The 13,973-nt window shown below is 42.9% G+C and overlaps 1 non-coding gene across 1 annotated transcript; it reads left to right on the forward strand.

The window, feature by feature from the left end:
• The first annotated feature begins 476 nt into the window (after positions 1–476).
• TRNAC-ACA lies at positions 477–548 on the forward strand. The gene has a single exon. It is a non-coding gene; the product is annotated as a tRNA-Cys (tRNA).
• The last annotated feature ends 13,425 nt before the right edge of the window (positions 549–13,973 follow it).

Raw genomic sequence — 13,973 nt, forward strand, 5'->3', positions numbered from 1 at the left:
TGTGAGTTGCATAGCTGCGGATGTGGGTCTTGACTATACCATGACTCCACCTCTTCTACCCATCTCCTTGTGTCTCCTTTATATTTTTAGCTGTAGAAGATCTTCTCTGCTAATCTTCAGGTTGTTCTCATTGACAGTTGCTTTATAAAGAGCTATAATTTTGGTGTGAATGTGGAAATAAATGAGCTCAGGGTCTACTTACACTGTCATCTGGGCCACACTTTTGCAGGTGGTATTGAGATATGGGGGAAGGACATCTCTATTTTTTAAAACCTCCCCAAACTGCTTAAATCATTTATAGTTAATCTATGTAATGAAGCAGTCATTTAAAAAGGGAATAAATCTACATGTATGTATGCAGAAAGATCTTACATTAGCCACACCGAATGTTCCCATTTGACATGAAAGTAAGTTCCCATTTGATATGAAATGTGTCCTAAATTTTTGATATTTATATATACTTATATACATACACTTCCCTGGTAGCTCAGAGGATAAAGCATCTGCCTACAATGCAGAAGACCCAGGTTCAATCCCTGGGTTGGGAAGATCTCCTGGAGAAGGAAATGGCAACCCACTCCAGTATTCTTGCCTGGAAAAATCCCATGGACAGAGGAGCCTGGTAGGCTACAGTCCGTGGGGTCGCAAAGAGTTGGACATGACTGAGCAACTTCACTTTCACTTTCATATGCATACACTTACAATGTATACTGTGTACATTAAGATAAATCACCAGAGGTACCTGTTAATCAGACAGAATACCACGTGTAGTATCAGAGCACCTGTTCCCAGTGTAACTAGTGAGATGATGGGTTGTAGGGAAGAGAGAGGGTCCCAGGGAAGGAACCTGGAAGCCTAGCATCTCAACGGGGCTGGGAGCAGTGCTTATTTATCAATACCAACTGGCACGGAAGTATTTCATCATTTTCACAACTGGATGAGGTTTAGTCTCACATTTTCATTCATAAAACAATCCTGGAGGGATTCCTAATAACCTGAAATAAGCAGTCTATCAATCAACACCAGCTGATTCAAGTAGAAAGAGAATTTACTAGGAGAATATTAGGTAAAATCACCAAGAAGCCTCAGAAAATATCAAGAATTAAAGAATGGGCAACCAGCCATGACCACAGACAAGACTACACTGCTGAACCAGTCCAGTGAGCCCCATGCTGCCACCACCCCTTGTCACTGGAGGCTGCTGCGGGCACCACGCCACTTGCAGACTTTGGGAGAGCACTTCACACGTCGTCTTTCGACATCACCTTTCCCTCTCACCGGACTGTGATCCCCATTAGCATAGGAACAGCATCTTATTAATCTCCCAATTTCCAGTCCCCACTTCAGTCCCTGGCACAGAGGGAACAAAATGCTGGATGAAATAAAAGAGCAAATAGAATTTAATTGCCAGGTATTGGCCAGGTATTAGACTAATATCAACCCACTCCAGTACTCTTGCCTGGAAAATCCCATGGACAGAGGAGCCTGGTAGGCTGCAGTCCATGGGGTCTCGAAGTCAGTCATGACTTAGCGACTTTACTTTCACTTTTCACTTTCATGCATTGGAGAAGGAAATAGCAAGCCACTCCAGTGTTCTTGCCTGGAGAATCCCAGGGATGGAGGGGCCTGGTGAACTGACGTCTATGGGGTCACACAGAGTTGGACACGACTGAAGTGAATTAGCAGCAGCAGCAGCAGCAGCAGCAGCAGATTAATATAGGCAGAGAGGGGGAGAACTGTACCTGGCTGTCTGTGTCACTTTAGAGCCTCAGAAATGAACAGGTATACATGCGTTTTTACCCTTCGTTCCTCCACTATGGTTGGTTGAATGTGGCTTCAACAAAAACACATGGCTTGGGTTTTGTGGTGGATCCATTTCTGCCTCTTTCTCTAAAGCGAGCATTCTTTTTAGCAGAGATTTGTATAAAACCATGGTGCCATGAAGTTATCTTAATTTCAAATGTAAGAGTCCAGATGAAGTGAATTTAGGAGTCAGTTGTACCTGCATCTTTTAGGACTTCTGTTTCAATCACCTACACACATGAAGGAATATCCAGCCATACCTCTGAGCCTTTCCTAAGCAAGCAACTCAAAACCAAATATGGTTCATGTCGACCAGGATTCTGGAGAGAGGAAGAAGAAATAAACCCTACCTGAAGAACCGCACAGTGGTTTTCATAGTAGCCACAGAAAGCCAGAAGTAGAGAACACACATCAGAATTCAGTCTCCACTGGACCTGCAAACACCGTATGTAATTCTTCCAAGTTTCATCTGCTTTTTTCCAGGCCATGAGAAGAGTTGGAAGATGAAGGATAATAACATGATAATAACAATTGTGATACAAAATAGTGGCTGGTCTTTTGTTTACTTATGATTGTATACTATCCACTCACAGAAAACTCAGAGAAATGAAAATTTATGTTCAAACAAAAACTTGTACGTAAACGTTGATAAGCAGCTTTATCTGTAATAGCTCCAACCTGGAAACAACTCATATGTCCTTAGAAGGACGAACTAAACAAGTTGTGGTATATTCACATCACAGGATACAACTCAGCAATAAAAAGCAACAAACTAGTTTTCTTAATTTTTATTTTATATTGGAGTATAGTTGATTTCAATGTTGTGTTGGTTTTAGGTATACAGCAAAATGATTCAGTTATATATTTGCATATATTTATTTTTTCAGATTCTTTCCCATATAGGTTATTACAGAGCCTTGAGCTGAGTCCCCTGTGCTATACAGTAGGTTCTTGTTGATTATTTATTTTATATATAGTAATGTATATGCTGCTGCTGCTGTTGCTGCTGCTGCTTCGAAGTCGCCCCAGTCGTGTCCGACTCTGTGCAACCCCATAGACGGCAGCTCACCAGGCTTCCCCGTCCCTGGGATTCTCCAGGCAAGAACACTGGAGTGGGTTGCCATTTCCTTCTCCAATGCATGAAAGTGAAAAGTGAAAGTGACGTCGCTCAGTCGTGTCCGACTCTTTGCGACCCCATGGACTGCAGCCTACCAGGCTCCTCTGTCCATGGGATTTTCCTGGCAAGAGTACTCGAGTGGGGTGCCATTGCCTTCTCCAAGTAATGTATATATATTAATCCAAACTCCTAATTTATCCTTCTCTCCCACCGTTCCCCTTTGATAACCATAAATTTATTTTCTGTCTTGTAAATAGTTTTACAAAATAGTCTGTTTTGTAAATAGTTTCTGTTTTGTAAAAGTTCATTTGTATCATTTTTTTTATATTCCACATATAAGTGATATCATATGGTATTTGTCTTTGTCTGACTTACTTCACTTTGTATGATAAACTCTAGGTCCATCCATGTTGCTGCAAAAAGCATTATTTTTTTTATGTCCAAGTAATATTCTATTGTATATATCACATCTTCTTTATTCATTCATCCATCCCTGTCTTGGCTATTGTAAATAGTGCTTCAAAGAATGAGTTATTGATACATGCAACATCCTGGATGAATTCCCAGAAATTATGTTGAGTGATAAAAACCAATGCCAAAAAGTTAGCTACTGTATGATTCCATGTATATATTCTTGAAATGACAGAATTATAGAACTGGAAGACAGATTAATGGCTGTCAGGGGCTGAGGGTGGAGACAGGAAAGAGGTATGTGGTGATAAATGGGCAATGTGAGGAATGGAATGTTTTTTATCTTGACTGGATCAATATCAGTATCCTGGTTGTGAAACTGTACTGTAATTGTGCAAGATGTTAACACTGAGAAAACTGGGTAAAGGGTTCACAGGATCCCTCTGTACTATTTCTTAGAAATTCATGTAAACCTGCCACACAATTTCAAAATTTTATAATTTAATTTTTAAAAGGAACAAAAGAAAAGATATAAGCAACACAAAATTGGGAAGATAGAAAAAAAAAATCGGAAAGATTGAAGCTCTAAGTTCTTATGATTAAGCAGTAAATTTATTTCTGTGCTTCCTTGAAGCAAGAGATAAAGAGGAAACCATGGTAAGTTAAATAGTCTTGTTCTGTGATGAAAGAAATCACAGAAAATTTTAGAAGAGACTTTCTTTTCCCTGGCAGTCAATTCTAGAAGAGAAATGAACTTAATCTTAAAATAGAACCTACAGGGCACAAAAAAAAAACATCTACAGAATTGAAGCTGACTCAGAGCTCAGGTGCTGTTAATTTTTTAACCCTTGATGATCCATGACTTGGTTAAGGAATCTTAGAGAAAAAAAAAAGATACAACTTTCCCAGCTGGTCTTATATAGAAGTGGAGTAGATGATCACCCAAAAAGTGTGGCTTCAGGGAAACCAAAAAGACACTTCCAGCCCAGCTATGTATTTCCTTCCTATGCAGAGTCTGAAAGTCCACCATTTAGAATGCACTTTGGCTGTTTTTGCTAAGTAAGTCTACTGAAAATTCAGAGGCTGCACCTTGCTCAAGCTGTACACACAGAAGGGGCCTCTGGGCATCTAAGGTAATCAAAGGAACCTGGGGAAAGAGCGTCACACCCTCTGATTTCCCTCCTGTGACTCCAGGTGCCTTTCCTATTAAGGGCAACCCCCAGCCTGTGCTTCACATCCCAGCCCTCAAGGTCTCAGCTCCTACAAACATCCCCTTCCTCTACCGGATCATCTGTATCAGTGTACAGACATATTCCAGACTCCATTCTCCATCTCCCACCCCTGGCCCATCTCCTGTCTCTAAAAAGCCGAAATCCAAGACAATCCAACACTATAACTGCACCCCCTTGGTCCTGCCTCTCCGCATGTATACTGCCTCATTTCTTTCTTCCCCTTCACAGCAAACCTTGCATTGTCCATGGTCTTCGTATCCACTATCCACTTTCTCACCTCAGCCCATTTCAAGGGGGCCCCACACCTTAAGTTTGCGCAGTTGTCCTCCCCGTCCCCAAGTCTGACGGTCGCCTCTCTCTTGTCCTCTAATTCCCTCTGCAGCGTTTCTACCCAGCTGCCTGCTTATTTCACATCACATTTTGTTCTCTGGTCTTCCATGACTTTTCCTCTTGCCTTACTTGCTGGTGGCACATTCTGAAGTTGAGTTTTGTTGCTGGAGCAGGGAAGGGTTTTCTGCATGTTGCTTGCTCCTCCTCCATCCTCTCTCAGCTAGAGAGTGATCTAAGCTGGTCCTTTGTCTTCTCCAGCTTCATTCTCCTTAGGTCATCTTACCCAGGCCCATGCCCACTTGCCTCCAAATCTGTATCCCCAGCTCTCCCTAGAACTCCTGATCTCTACATCCAAAGGCCAACTCATATCTGCATGGGTGGCTGGTTGACATCTCAAATTTAACATTCCTAAATAGAATTCAAGATTTTCGCCCTCAACCTATTCCTTGTACACTCTCCCCTGTGGAAGCACCAAACACTCGATTGCTCAGGCCAAAAAGTTTAGAGGTTTCCTTGCTTTCACTTTTCTCATCCTCAACATTCAATCCACCAGCAAATCCTGTCAACCCTTCCTTATCCAGAACCCATCCCTAGTTCAAGTGGCCATCTTCCCTCTCCAGGGCCACCTCTGTAGCCTCTAATGGGCCTTCCAGCCTCCACTCTCCATCCTCCACCCCAGCGCTATTTTCCACACCGTGGCCACAGCAGTCCTTTCAAATGAAATTGGATCGTATTACTCCTTTGCCTAAAAATTCTCCATCTGATTCCTATCCCAATTAGATAAAGTCTCAACATCTTGCCACAACCCACAGAGCAGAAACTGTCTGCTCCCTGCTAACTCCCTCTCAATCCATCCTCTGTCAGGAGGGGGCTCCAACTGTGTGGAAGGGCACAGACTATGTCTGCCTTGTCATGGAAGTATCCTTAGGGCTTTGTGCAGAAGTACACAACAAATATTTGTGAAATAATTAAGCAATGAGTTGGGCTTCCCTGGTGGCTCAGATGGTAAAGAATCTGCCTGGGATGCAGGAGACCTGGGTTCGATCCCTGAGTCGGGAAGATCCTCTGGAGAAGGGAATGGTAACCCACTCCAGTATTCTTGCCTGGGGAATCCCATGGACAGAGGAGCCTGGAGGGCTAGAGTTAGACATGACTTGAGTGACTAACAATAAATAAATGCAATAAAATAAAAGCAATGTTTTAGTAAGACAAACTGACAATTCTAAACTGATAACAACACCTCTGTTACTCAGGATCCTGGCTTGAAAAGCCAGCAGTGTAACCCCCCTTCTTTCTGGTTTGGTGTGAGAACTAATGGAAAAGTTTTCTCCAGCTTTAAAAACCCACCCACTTGTTCTTTAATGGGTACATGTTAGTGTGCAGTGTGCGATGGCATTTAGGGCTCCTTCTCGCTTTCTTCTCTGTGCACAGTGAAAAGACTCTTCAGTCCTCAAGCAAACGCTCCATTTGTGCCTTATAGGTCTGCATCAGCGTGTGATTATCAGCCATGGTGAGGCATGTGTGTGAAGGAAAAAGGCTGCATGTGGGGGAGGAGATCATTACCCCCTAGTAAAGCAGCAGCGTGCGGAGAGGAAGCTGCACGTTCATCCAGAGTCAGTGGGCTCAGGGAAGTCACATGGAAGAACTCACGCCTCTGAAGGAGGAATTGTGCTCTAAACCCACTGCCCTGCTGTGGCAGAGTTTCAGGCTGATCCCCGCTGTGCGGGCATGTCATCGATTTACTGCTTTTTGTTACTGTTTTCTTTTTCTGGAGGGTATGTTTTGCTTGTTAGTTTAACACACTCATGCATGGTTTGGTCTGCACTCATTGTAAAGTAACAGGACTTTGGAAGATGGTATAAAAATCACCCTGCAATCGCATACAGAGAGTTGATACCTACTCATTTTGTTTCTTGATTTCTTTTCCACTGCTTACCTTTTCTCCCCCCTTCTATAAATATTTAAGTTCATGCCTCTAAAAATGGATGGAGTGTTAGAAAACAATAACACCAAAACAAATTTACCAAATATTCTTCAATATCAAATATCTCCTTAGTAGTAAATTTCCCTTGTACATGTACATATGTATACACACATTATATATAGTATGTGTCTCTTAAACTAATTGGCTTATTCAAATTAGGATACAAGCAAGGACCTTAGATGTCTTCTAAGTCTCTTTTTTTAACCTAAAGCTTCTCTTTCCCCCCTTTATTCCCTTTTCATTTATGGAGGTTATTTTTCATGTATATGTATGGCTGAGTCCCTTCGCTGTTCACCAGAAACTATCATGACATTGTTTGTTAATTGGCTACATGCTTGCATGTGTACTAAGTCGCTTCAGTTGTGTCTGACTCTGTGCGACCACATGGACTGCAGCCTGCCAGGCTCCTCTGTCTATGGGATTTTCCAGGGAAGAATACTGGAGTAGGTTGCCATGCCCTCCTCCAGGGGACCTTTCCCACCCAGGGACTCGCACAATCGGCTATACCCCAATACAAAATAAAGTTAAAAAAAAAAAGAAGGGTATTTTTTTTTTCTGTAGAGTTTCGTGCATTTAAAATTTTTCTGATGCAAACTCTGTCCTATTATTTAGCATATTTCTCCTCCCTTGAATTTCCTATAAATCAAATGTTAGATTTAGAGGCTCAATCTGCTTTGGGTTTTGTTTTCTGCCAGGAACACCTCATAGGTGATGTTGTATCTTCCCATCTGGGCATCTGAGGACCAGATGTCTATCGTGATGTTAACCACTTCTGATAATCATTGTGGGGATTCATTATTCCATTAAGGTTTTGCAAGATGGTAAGATTCTATCATTCCTTCTACATTTTTTTTTTCTGAAATATTTCTATACAGAGAAGTTTTTCCCTCAATCAACCATTTGGGTTGCCCTGAGTTACACCTGGCTTCCCAGGTGGTGCTAGTGGTAAAGTGTCCACCTGCAGATGCAAGAGACATGGGTTTCATCCCTGGGTCGGGAAGATCCCCTGGAGGAGGAAATGGCAACCCACTCCAGTATTCTTGCCTGGAGAATCCCATGGAAAGGAGGAGCCTGACAGGCTACAGTCCATAGGGCCACAAAGAGTCAGACACAACTGAGCATGCATGCATGAGGTACATTGTAAACAAAAGCAACGCCTGCCAGGGAAAAGGTCAGTTCAGTTCAGTCGCTTGTGTCCAACTCTTTGCGACCACATGGACTGTAGGCTTTCCTGCCCATCACCAACTCCCAGGGCTTGTTAAAACTCTCATCCATCGAGTCGGTGATGCCATCCAACCATCTTATCTTCTGTCGTCCCCTTCTCCTGCCTTCAATCTTTCCCAGCATCGGGGTCTTTTCTAAGGAGTCTATTCTTCACATTAGGTGGCCCAAGTATTGGAAAAGAATCAAATTCAAATGCACTAGCCACGCTGCTTGATAAGAGTGTTCATAAAAGCATTGGTTCAGGAGGAGGTGGAGAGACTAGTGGACACAAGAAGTTTCCACGCCTCTCCAGGATCCTCATTGTTTCTGCACAGACGATTCTGAACTGACTCATTGCTGAGCCTGTAGTCTCCAGGTCACAATTTCGCCCTACCTGCATGTTCCCTGCTGCTGTTATTAAGGTTCATCCTGACTCTGTAGGTCAGCTCTGAGGACAAGAAGTTTACCCTACTTGAGTCCTTGATAAACCTTGCAAGGCAATGAGCCCTGAGTAGACTATCAGTAAATGACTGATGATCGTCTGTAAATTCAAGAAAAGTTTTTTCTTTTATCACTATCATCAGTTCAGTTCAGTTCAGTTGCTCAGTTGTGTCCAACTCTGCGACCCCATGAATCTCAGCACGCCAGGCCTCCCTGTGCATCACCAACTCCCGGAGTTCACTCAGACTCACGTCCATCGAGTCAGTGATGCCATCCAGCCATCTCATCCTCTGTCGTCCCCTTCTCCTCTTGCCCCCAATCCCTCCCAGCATCAGTCTTTTCCAATGAGTCAACTCTTCGCATGAGGTGGCCAAAGTACTGGAGTTTCAGCTTTAGCATCATTCCTTCCAAAGAAATCTCAGGGCTGATTCCTTCAGAATGGACTGGTTGGATCTCCTTGCAGTCCAAGGGACTCTCAAGGGTCTTCTCCAACACCACAGTTCAAAAGCATCAATTCTTCGGTGCTCAGCTTTCTTCACAGTCCAACTCTCACATCCATACATGACCACTGGAAAAACCATAGCCTTGACTAGACGGACCTTTGTTGGCAAAGTCATGTCTCTGCTTTTCAATATGCTATTTGGTTGGTCATAACTTTCCTTCCAAGGAGTAAGCGTCTTTAAATTTCATGGCTGCAGTCACCATCTGCAGTGATTTTGGAGACCAGAAAAATAAAGTCTGACACTGTTTCCACTGTTTCCCCATCTATTTCCCATGAAGTGATGGGACCGGATGCCATGATCTTCGTTTTCTGAATGTTGAGCTTTAAGCCAACTTTTTCACTCTCCTCTTTCACCTTCATCAAGAGGCTTTTGAGTTCCTCTTCACTTTCTGCCATAAGGGTGGTGTCATCTGCGTATCTGAGGTTATTGATATTTCTCCCAGCAATCTTGATTCCAGCTTGTGCTTCTTCCAGCCCAGTGTTTCTCATGATGTACTCTGCATATAAGTTAAATAAGCAGGGTGACAATATACAGCCTTGACGTACTCCTTTTCCTATTTGGAACCAGTCTGTTGTTCCATGTCCAGTTCTAACTGTTGCTTCCTGACCTGCATCCTTACTGTTAATGAAAAATGTAAATTAGAACAAACATATGATTCCATTTTTCACTACCATAGAATTGGCAAGGATTCCAAGGAGTGGTAATGCCCAGGTGAGGGGTGAGTATTCTCATACGCAGATAGAGGTAGCATGCTTTAGGGATGGCCTTGGGGAGGAAATTTGGCAATCATAAGGTCTAGAGAAGGTGTGTGATCTTTGAGGCAGCAATGTCATTCGCAGGCCTTTATCCTAAGGAAAAAAGCAGGATGTGTGCAAGAAAGTAGGGGATTGGGCAAGGACACAGTGACCTATTCATACCATAGATCACTGTCATTTAGTCACGAAGTTGTGTCCAACTCTTTTTCCACCCCATGGACTGTAGCCGGCCAGGCTCCTCTGTCCATGAGATTTTCCAGGCAAGAATACTGGAGTGGGTTGCCATTTCCTTCTCCAAGGAATCTTCCTAGCCCAGGGATCGAACCCACATCTTCTGCATTGGCACGCAGATTCTTTACCAATGAGCCATCAGGGAAGCCTTACCATAGAATACCACAGGGTAATTAAAATCATGTTTTAAGGGGACTTCCCTGGTGGCCCAGTGGCTAAGACTCCATGCTCCCAATGCAGGGGGCCCAGGTTCAATTCCTGGTCAGGGAACTAGGTTCCACATGCTGCAACTAAGACCCAGTACAACCAAAACAATAGAATATTTTAAAAGTAAATAATTAAAATGTTTTAGATGGGTACTGGCTGACACAGGAGAATGTTCGAGATATATCACTTTGTGTAGGAGGGAGGTTGCTGACAAGGGTACACAGCATGACCTCATTTTTTGTTTGTACATATATGCACACAAATGATTGAAAGGAGATTTACCTAAACATTAATGATGAGTTATCCTGAGTGATGAGATTATGGGCATTTTTTGTGTGTTTTCTAAGGTTCTTTTTTTTTTTTTTGCCCTGAACAAGGATTAATTATGTAAATTAGGCAGATGGTAGCATTAAAAATCATTCCTAGAAGTACAGGTTGATATGGGGCAACTACAAATAGACTCTGATTCTAAATAGCTCCAGTGTCTGACACTGGCCAGCTGGGGTGGCACAGGTGTTCCCTGCCAAGGTCCTAGGTGTGGGCGGCCATCTTTGTGCCAGGTTTCAGTATGACCTGAGCTCTTGGGCCCCAGGGCATTCTCCTACTGCTCTGCTCAGGCCTCTGGGTTAGAGACAGGAGAAGTAAAGGAAATGAGATCAAACCATTCTGTACAAAGAGGATGAGGGGGGCCGAGGTACAAAGCAAGTGGTATAGGACATCAAGCCACTTGGCATGGCTCACCCACCTAGACTGCCTCAGGCAGAAACTCTAGGCAGAGAACAGCAAACCCTCTGCCAGACACAGACTGCTCTGGAGATATCCTGCAAAAACAAGGGCATAGTTCACCCTGAAACCGCTTGCTTTCTGCAACCTGAAACTTGCTCAGAGGGAGGAGAGCTGAAGGGCAATGGTCCTGAAAAAGGCACATTTATTCTTCTTTCTTGGTAAAAAAATTAGCTAGAGTTCTCTGGTGGCATTAGTGATAAAGAACCCATCTGCCAAGTCAAAAGATATAAGAGACATGGGTTTGATCTCTGGGTCAGGAAGATTCCCTGGAGGAAGGCACAGCAACCCACTCCAGTATTCTTTCCTGGAGAATCTATGGACAGAGGAGCCTGGCGGGCTACAATCCATGGGGTTGCAAAGAGTCGGACCCGACTGAGCAACTTAGCACGCACATCCAGGTGGCCTAGTGATTAGGATTCTGGGCCCAGGTTCAATCCCCGGTCAGGGAACTGAGATCCTGTAAGCCTTGCAGTGCAGCAAAAAAAAAAAAAAAAAAAAAAAAAAATTAGCTAGAGACCAGAATGCCATATGCCAAACGCCAAGTTCTAAGTAGGGTGATTTGTATCTATGATGGAACTTAAGCTCAAAACAGAGGTAAGGATGGAAATGCTGACATGGTTGGCCAGGCTGAATCCTAGAAGAGGGTGACAGTTTAAATGTTACAGGAGCCTGCAGGGGTCAGCCTGAGAACAAAGACTGAATAGAAAACATTTTGCAGCCCTTGGAAAAGGTTAAGAAATAACATGATCTTTCCTACATGAAGAAGTCTTCACTGCTTCCCTAACCAAGCCCACAGCCCAGCTTAACTGCACAAGGCCCCACTGCCACCTGGTTTTCGGGTCTGAACCCTGTTAGAATGCCAGGAAATATCTCCTGATACTCCCACCCCATCTCTGCCTATCCAGACCCCTCACATCTTCCAGGGGTCTTGGAAGATGTGTTCCAAGACCAATGTTCTATGCTCATCTCCCAGTCTCCTAACCTGAAAGCCTCTCTCCTTTAATACTTATTGCATTGTGCTTCTTGATTCCTGACTTCTAGACTCCATTCTGTACATGTGCTTATCTTATCCTTCCACTTTTGTCCAGAAAGCAACCTGAATAAAGACCATATGTGGTCCAGCTCTATGCCCACATGTCAGGTTTGACATAAGTATCTGCTGAACGTTTTTTTTTTTAACTTTTTAAATTTTAGAACAGTTTTAAACAAAAGTAGCAAAGATATATAGATAATTCCTGTATCCCTACATCCAGTTTCTGATTATTAACATCTTATATTAGTATGGTACATTCGTTATTACTGTTGATTGGTCGCTAAGTTGTGTCCAACTATTTTGCAACCCCATGGACTGTACAGCACCAGACTCCTCTGTCCATGGGATTTCCCAGGCAAGAATACTGGGTTGGATTGCCATTTCCTTCTCCAGGCGATCTTCCTGACCCAGAGATGGAACCCATGTCTCCTGCATTAGCAGGCAGATTCTTTACCACTAAGCCACCAGAAAAGTCCATGGTACTTTAAGGAACCAATACTGCTACATTATCATGAACTATAATCCATATTTCATTAGGATTTCATTAGGTTCTGCATAATATCCTTTTTTGATGTTTGTTTCAGGATCCTCTCCAGGGTACTAGATTAGATTTAGTCATCACATAGCAATTTCTCAGACTTTCCTTGTTTTGTTTTTAATTAGGATATAATTCACATACCATAAAATTCGCTCCTTTATCAGGGATGGTCTATTGACAAAGTTGTGTAAAATTAGCATTATCTAATTCCAGAAATGGTATGAACCTAACAGAAGCAGAAGATATTAAGAAGAGGTGGCAAGAATACACAGAAGAACTGTACAAAAAAGATCTTCATGACCCAGATAATCATGATGGTGTGATCATTCACCTAGAGCCAGACATCCTGGAATGTGAAGTCAAGTGGGCCTTAGAAAGCATCACTACCAACAAAGCTAGTGGAGGTGATGGAATTCCAGTTCAGAAATTGAGCTATTTCAAATCCTGAAAGATGATGCTGTGAAAGTGCTGTACTCAATATGCCAGCAAATTTGGAAAACTCAACAGTGGCCACAGGACTGGAAAAGGTCAGTTTTCATTCCAATCCCAAAGAAAGGCAATGCCAAAGAATGCTCAAACTACCACACAATTGCACTTATCTCACACGCTAGTAAAGTAATGCTCAAAATTCTCCAAGCCAGGCTTCAGCAATACGTGAACCATGAACATCCAGATGTTCAAGCTGGTTTTAGAAAAGGCAGAAGAACCAGAGATCAAATTGCCAACAGCTGCTGGATCATGGAAAAAGCAAGAGAGTTCCAGAAAAACATCTATTTCTGCTTTATTGACTATGCCAAAGCCTTTGACTGTGTGGATCACAATAAACGGTGGAAAATTCTGAAAGAGATGGGAATACCAGACCACCTGACCTGCCTCTTGAGAAATCTGTATGCAGGTCAGGAAGCAACAGTTAGAACTGGACATGGAACAACAGACTGGCTCCAAATAGGAAAAGGAGTACATCAAGGCTGTATATTGTCACCCTGCTTATTTAACTTATATGCAGAGTACATCATGAGAAACGCTGGGCTGGAAGAAACACAAGCTGGAATCAAGATTGCCGGGAGAAATATCAATAACCTCAGATATGCAGATGACACCACCCTTATGGCAGAAAGTGAAGAGGAACTCAAAAGCCTCTTGATGAAGGTGAAAGAGGAGAGTGAAAAAGTTGGCTTAAAGCTCAACATTCAGAAAACGAAGATCATGGCATCTGGTCCCATCACTTCATGGGAAATAGATGGGGAAACAGTGGAAACAGTGTCAGACTTTATTTTTCTGGTCTCCAAAATCACTACAGATGGTGACTGCAGCCATGAAATTAAAAGACGCTTACTCCTTGGAAGGAAAGTTATGACCAACCTAGACAGCATATTCAAAAGTAGAGACGTTACTTTGC

The sequence above is a fragment of the Bubalus bubalis genome, chromosome 11 (assembly GCF_019923935.1).
Source record: "Bubalus bubalis isolate 160015118507 breed Murrah chromosome 11, NDDB_SH_1, whole genome shotgun sequence".
NCBI classification, from domain to species: Eukaryota; Metazoa; Chordata; class Mammalia; order Artiodactyla; family Bovidae; genus Bubalus; species Bubalus bubalis.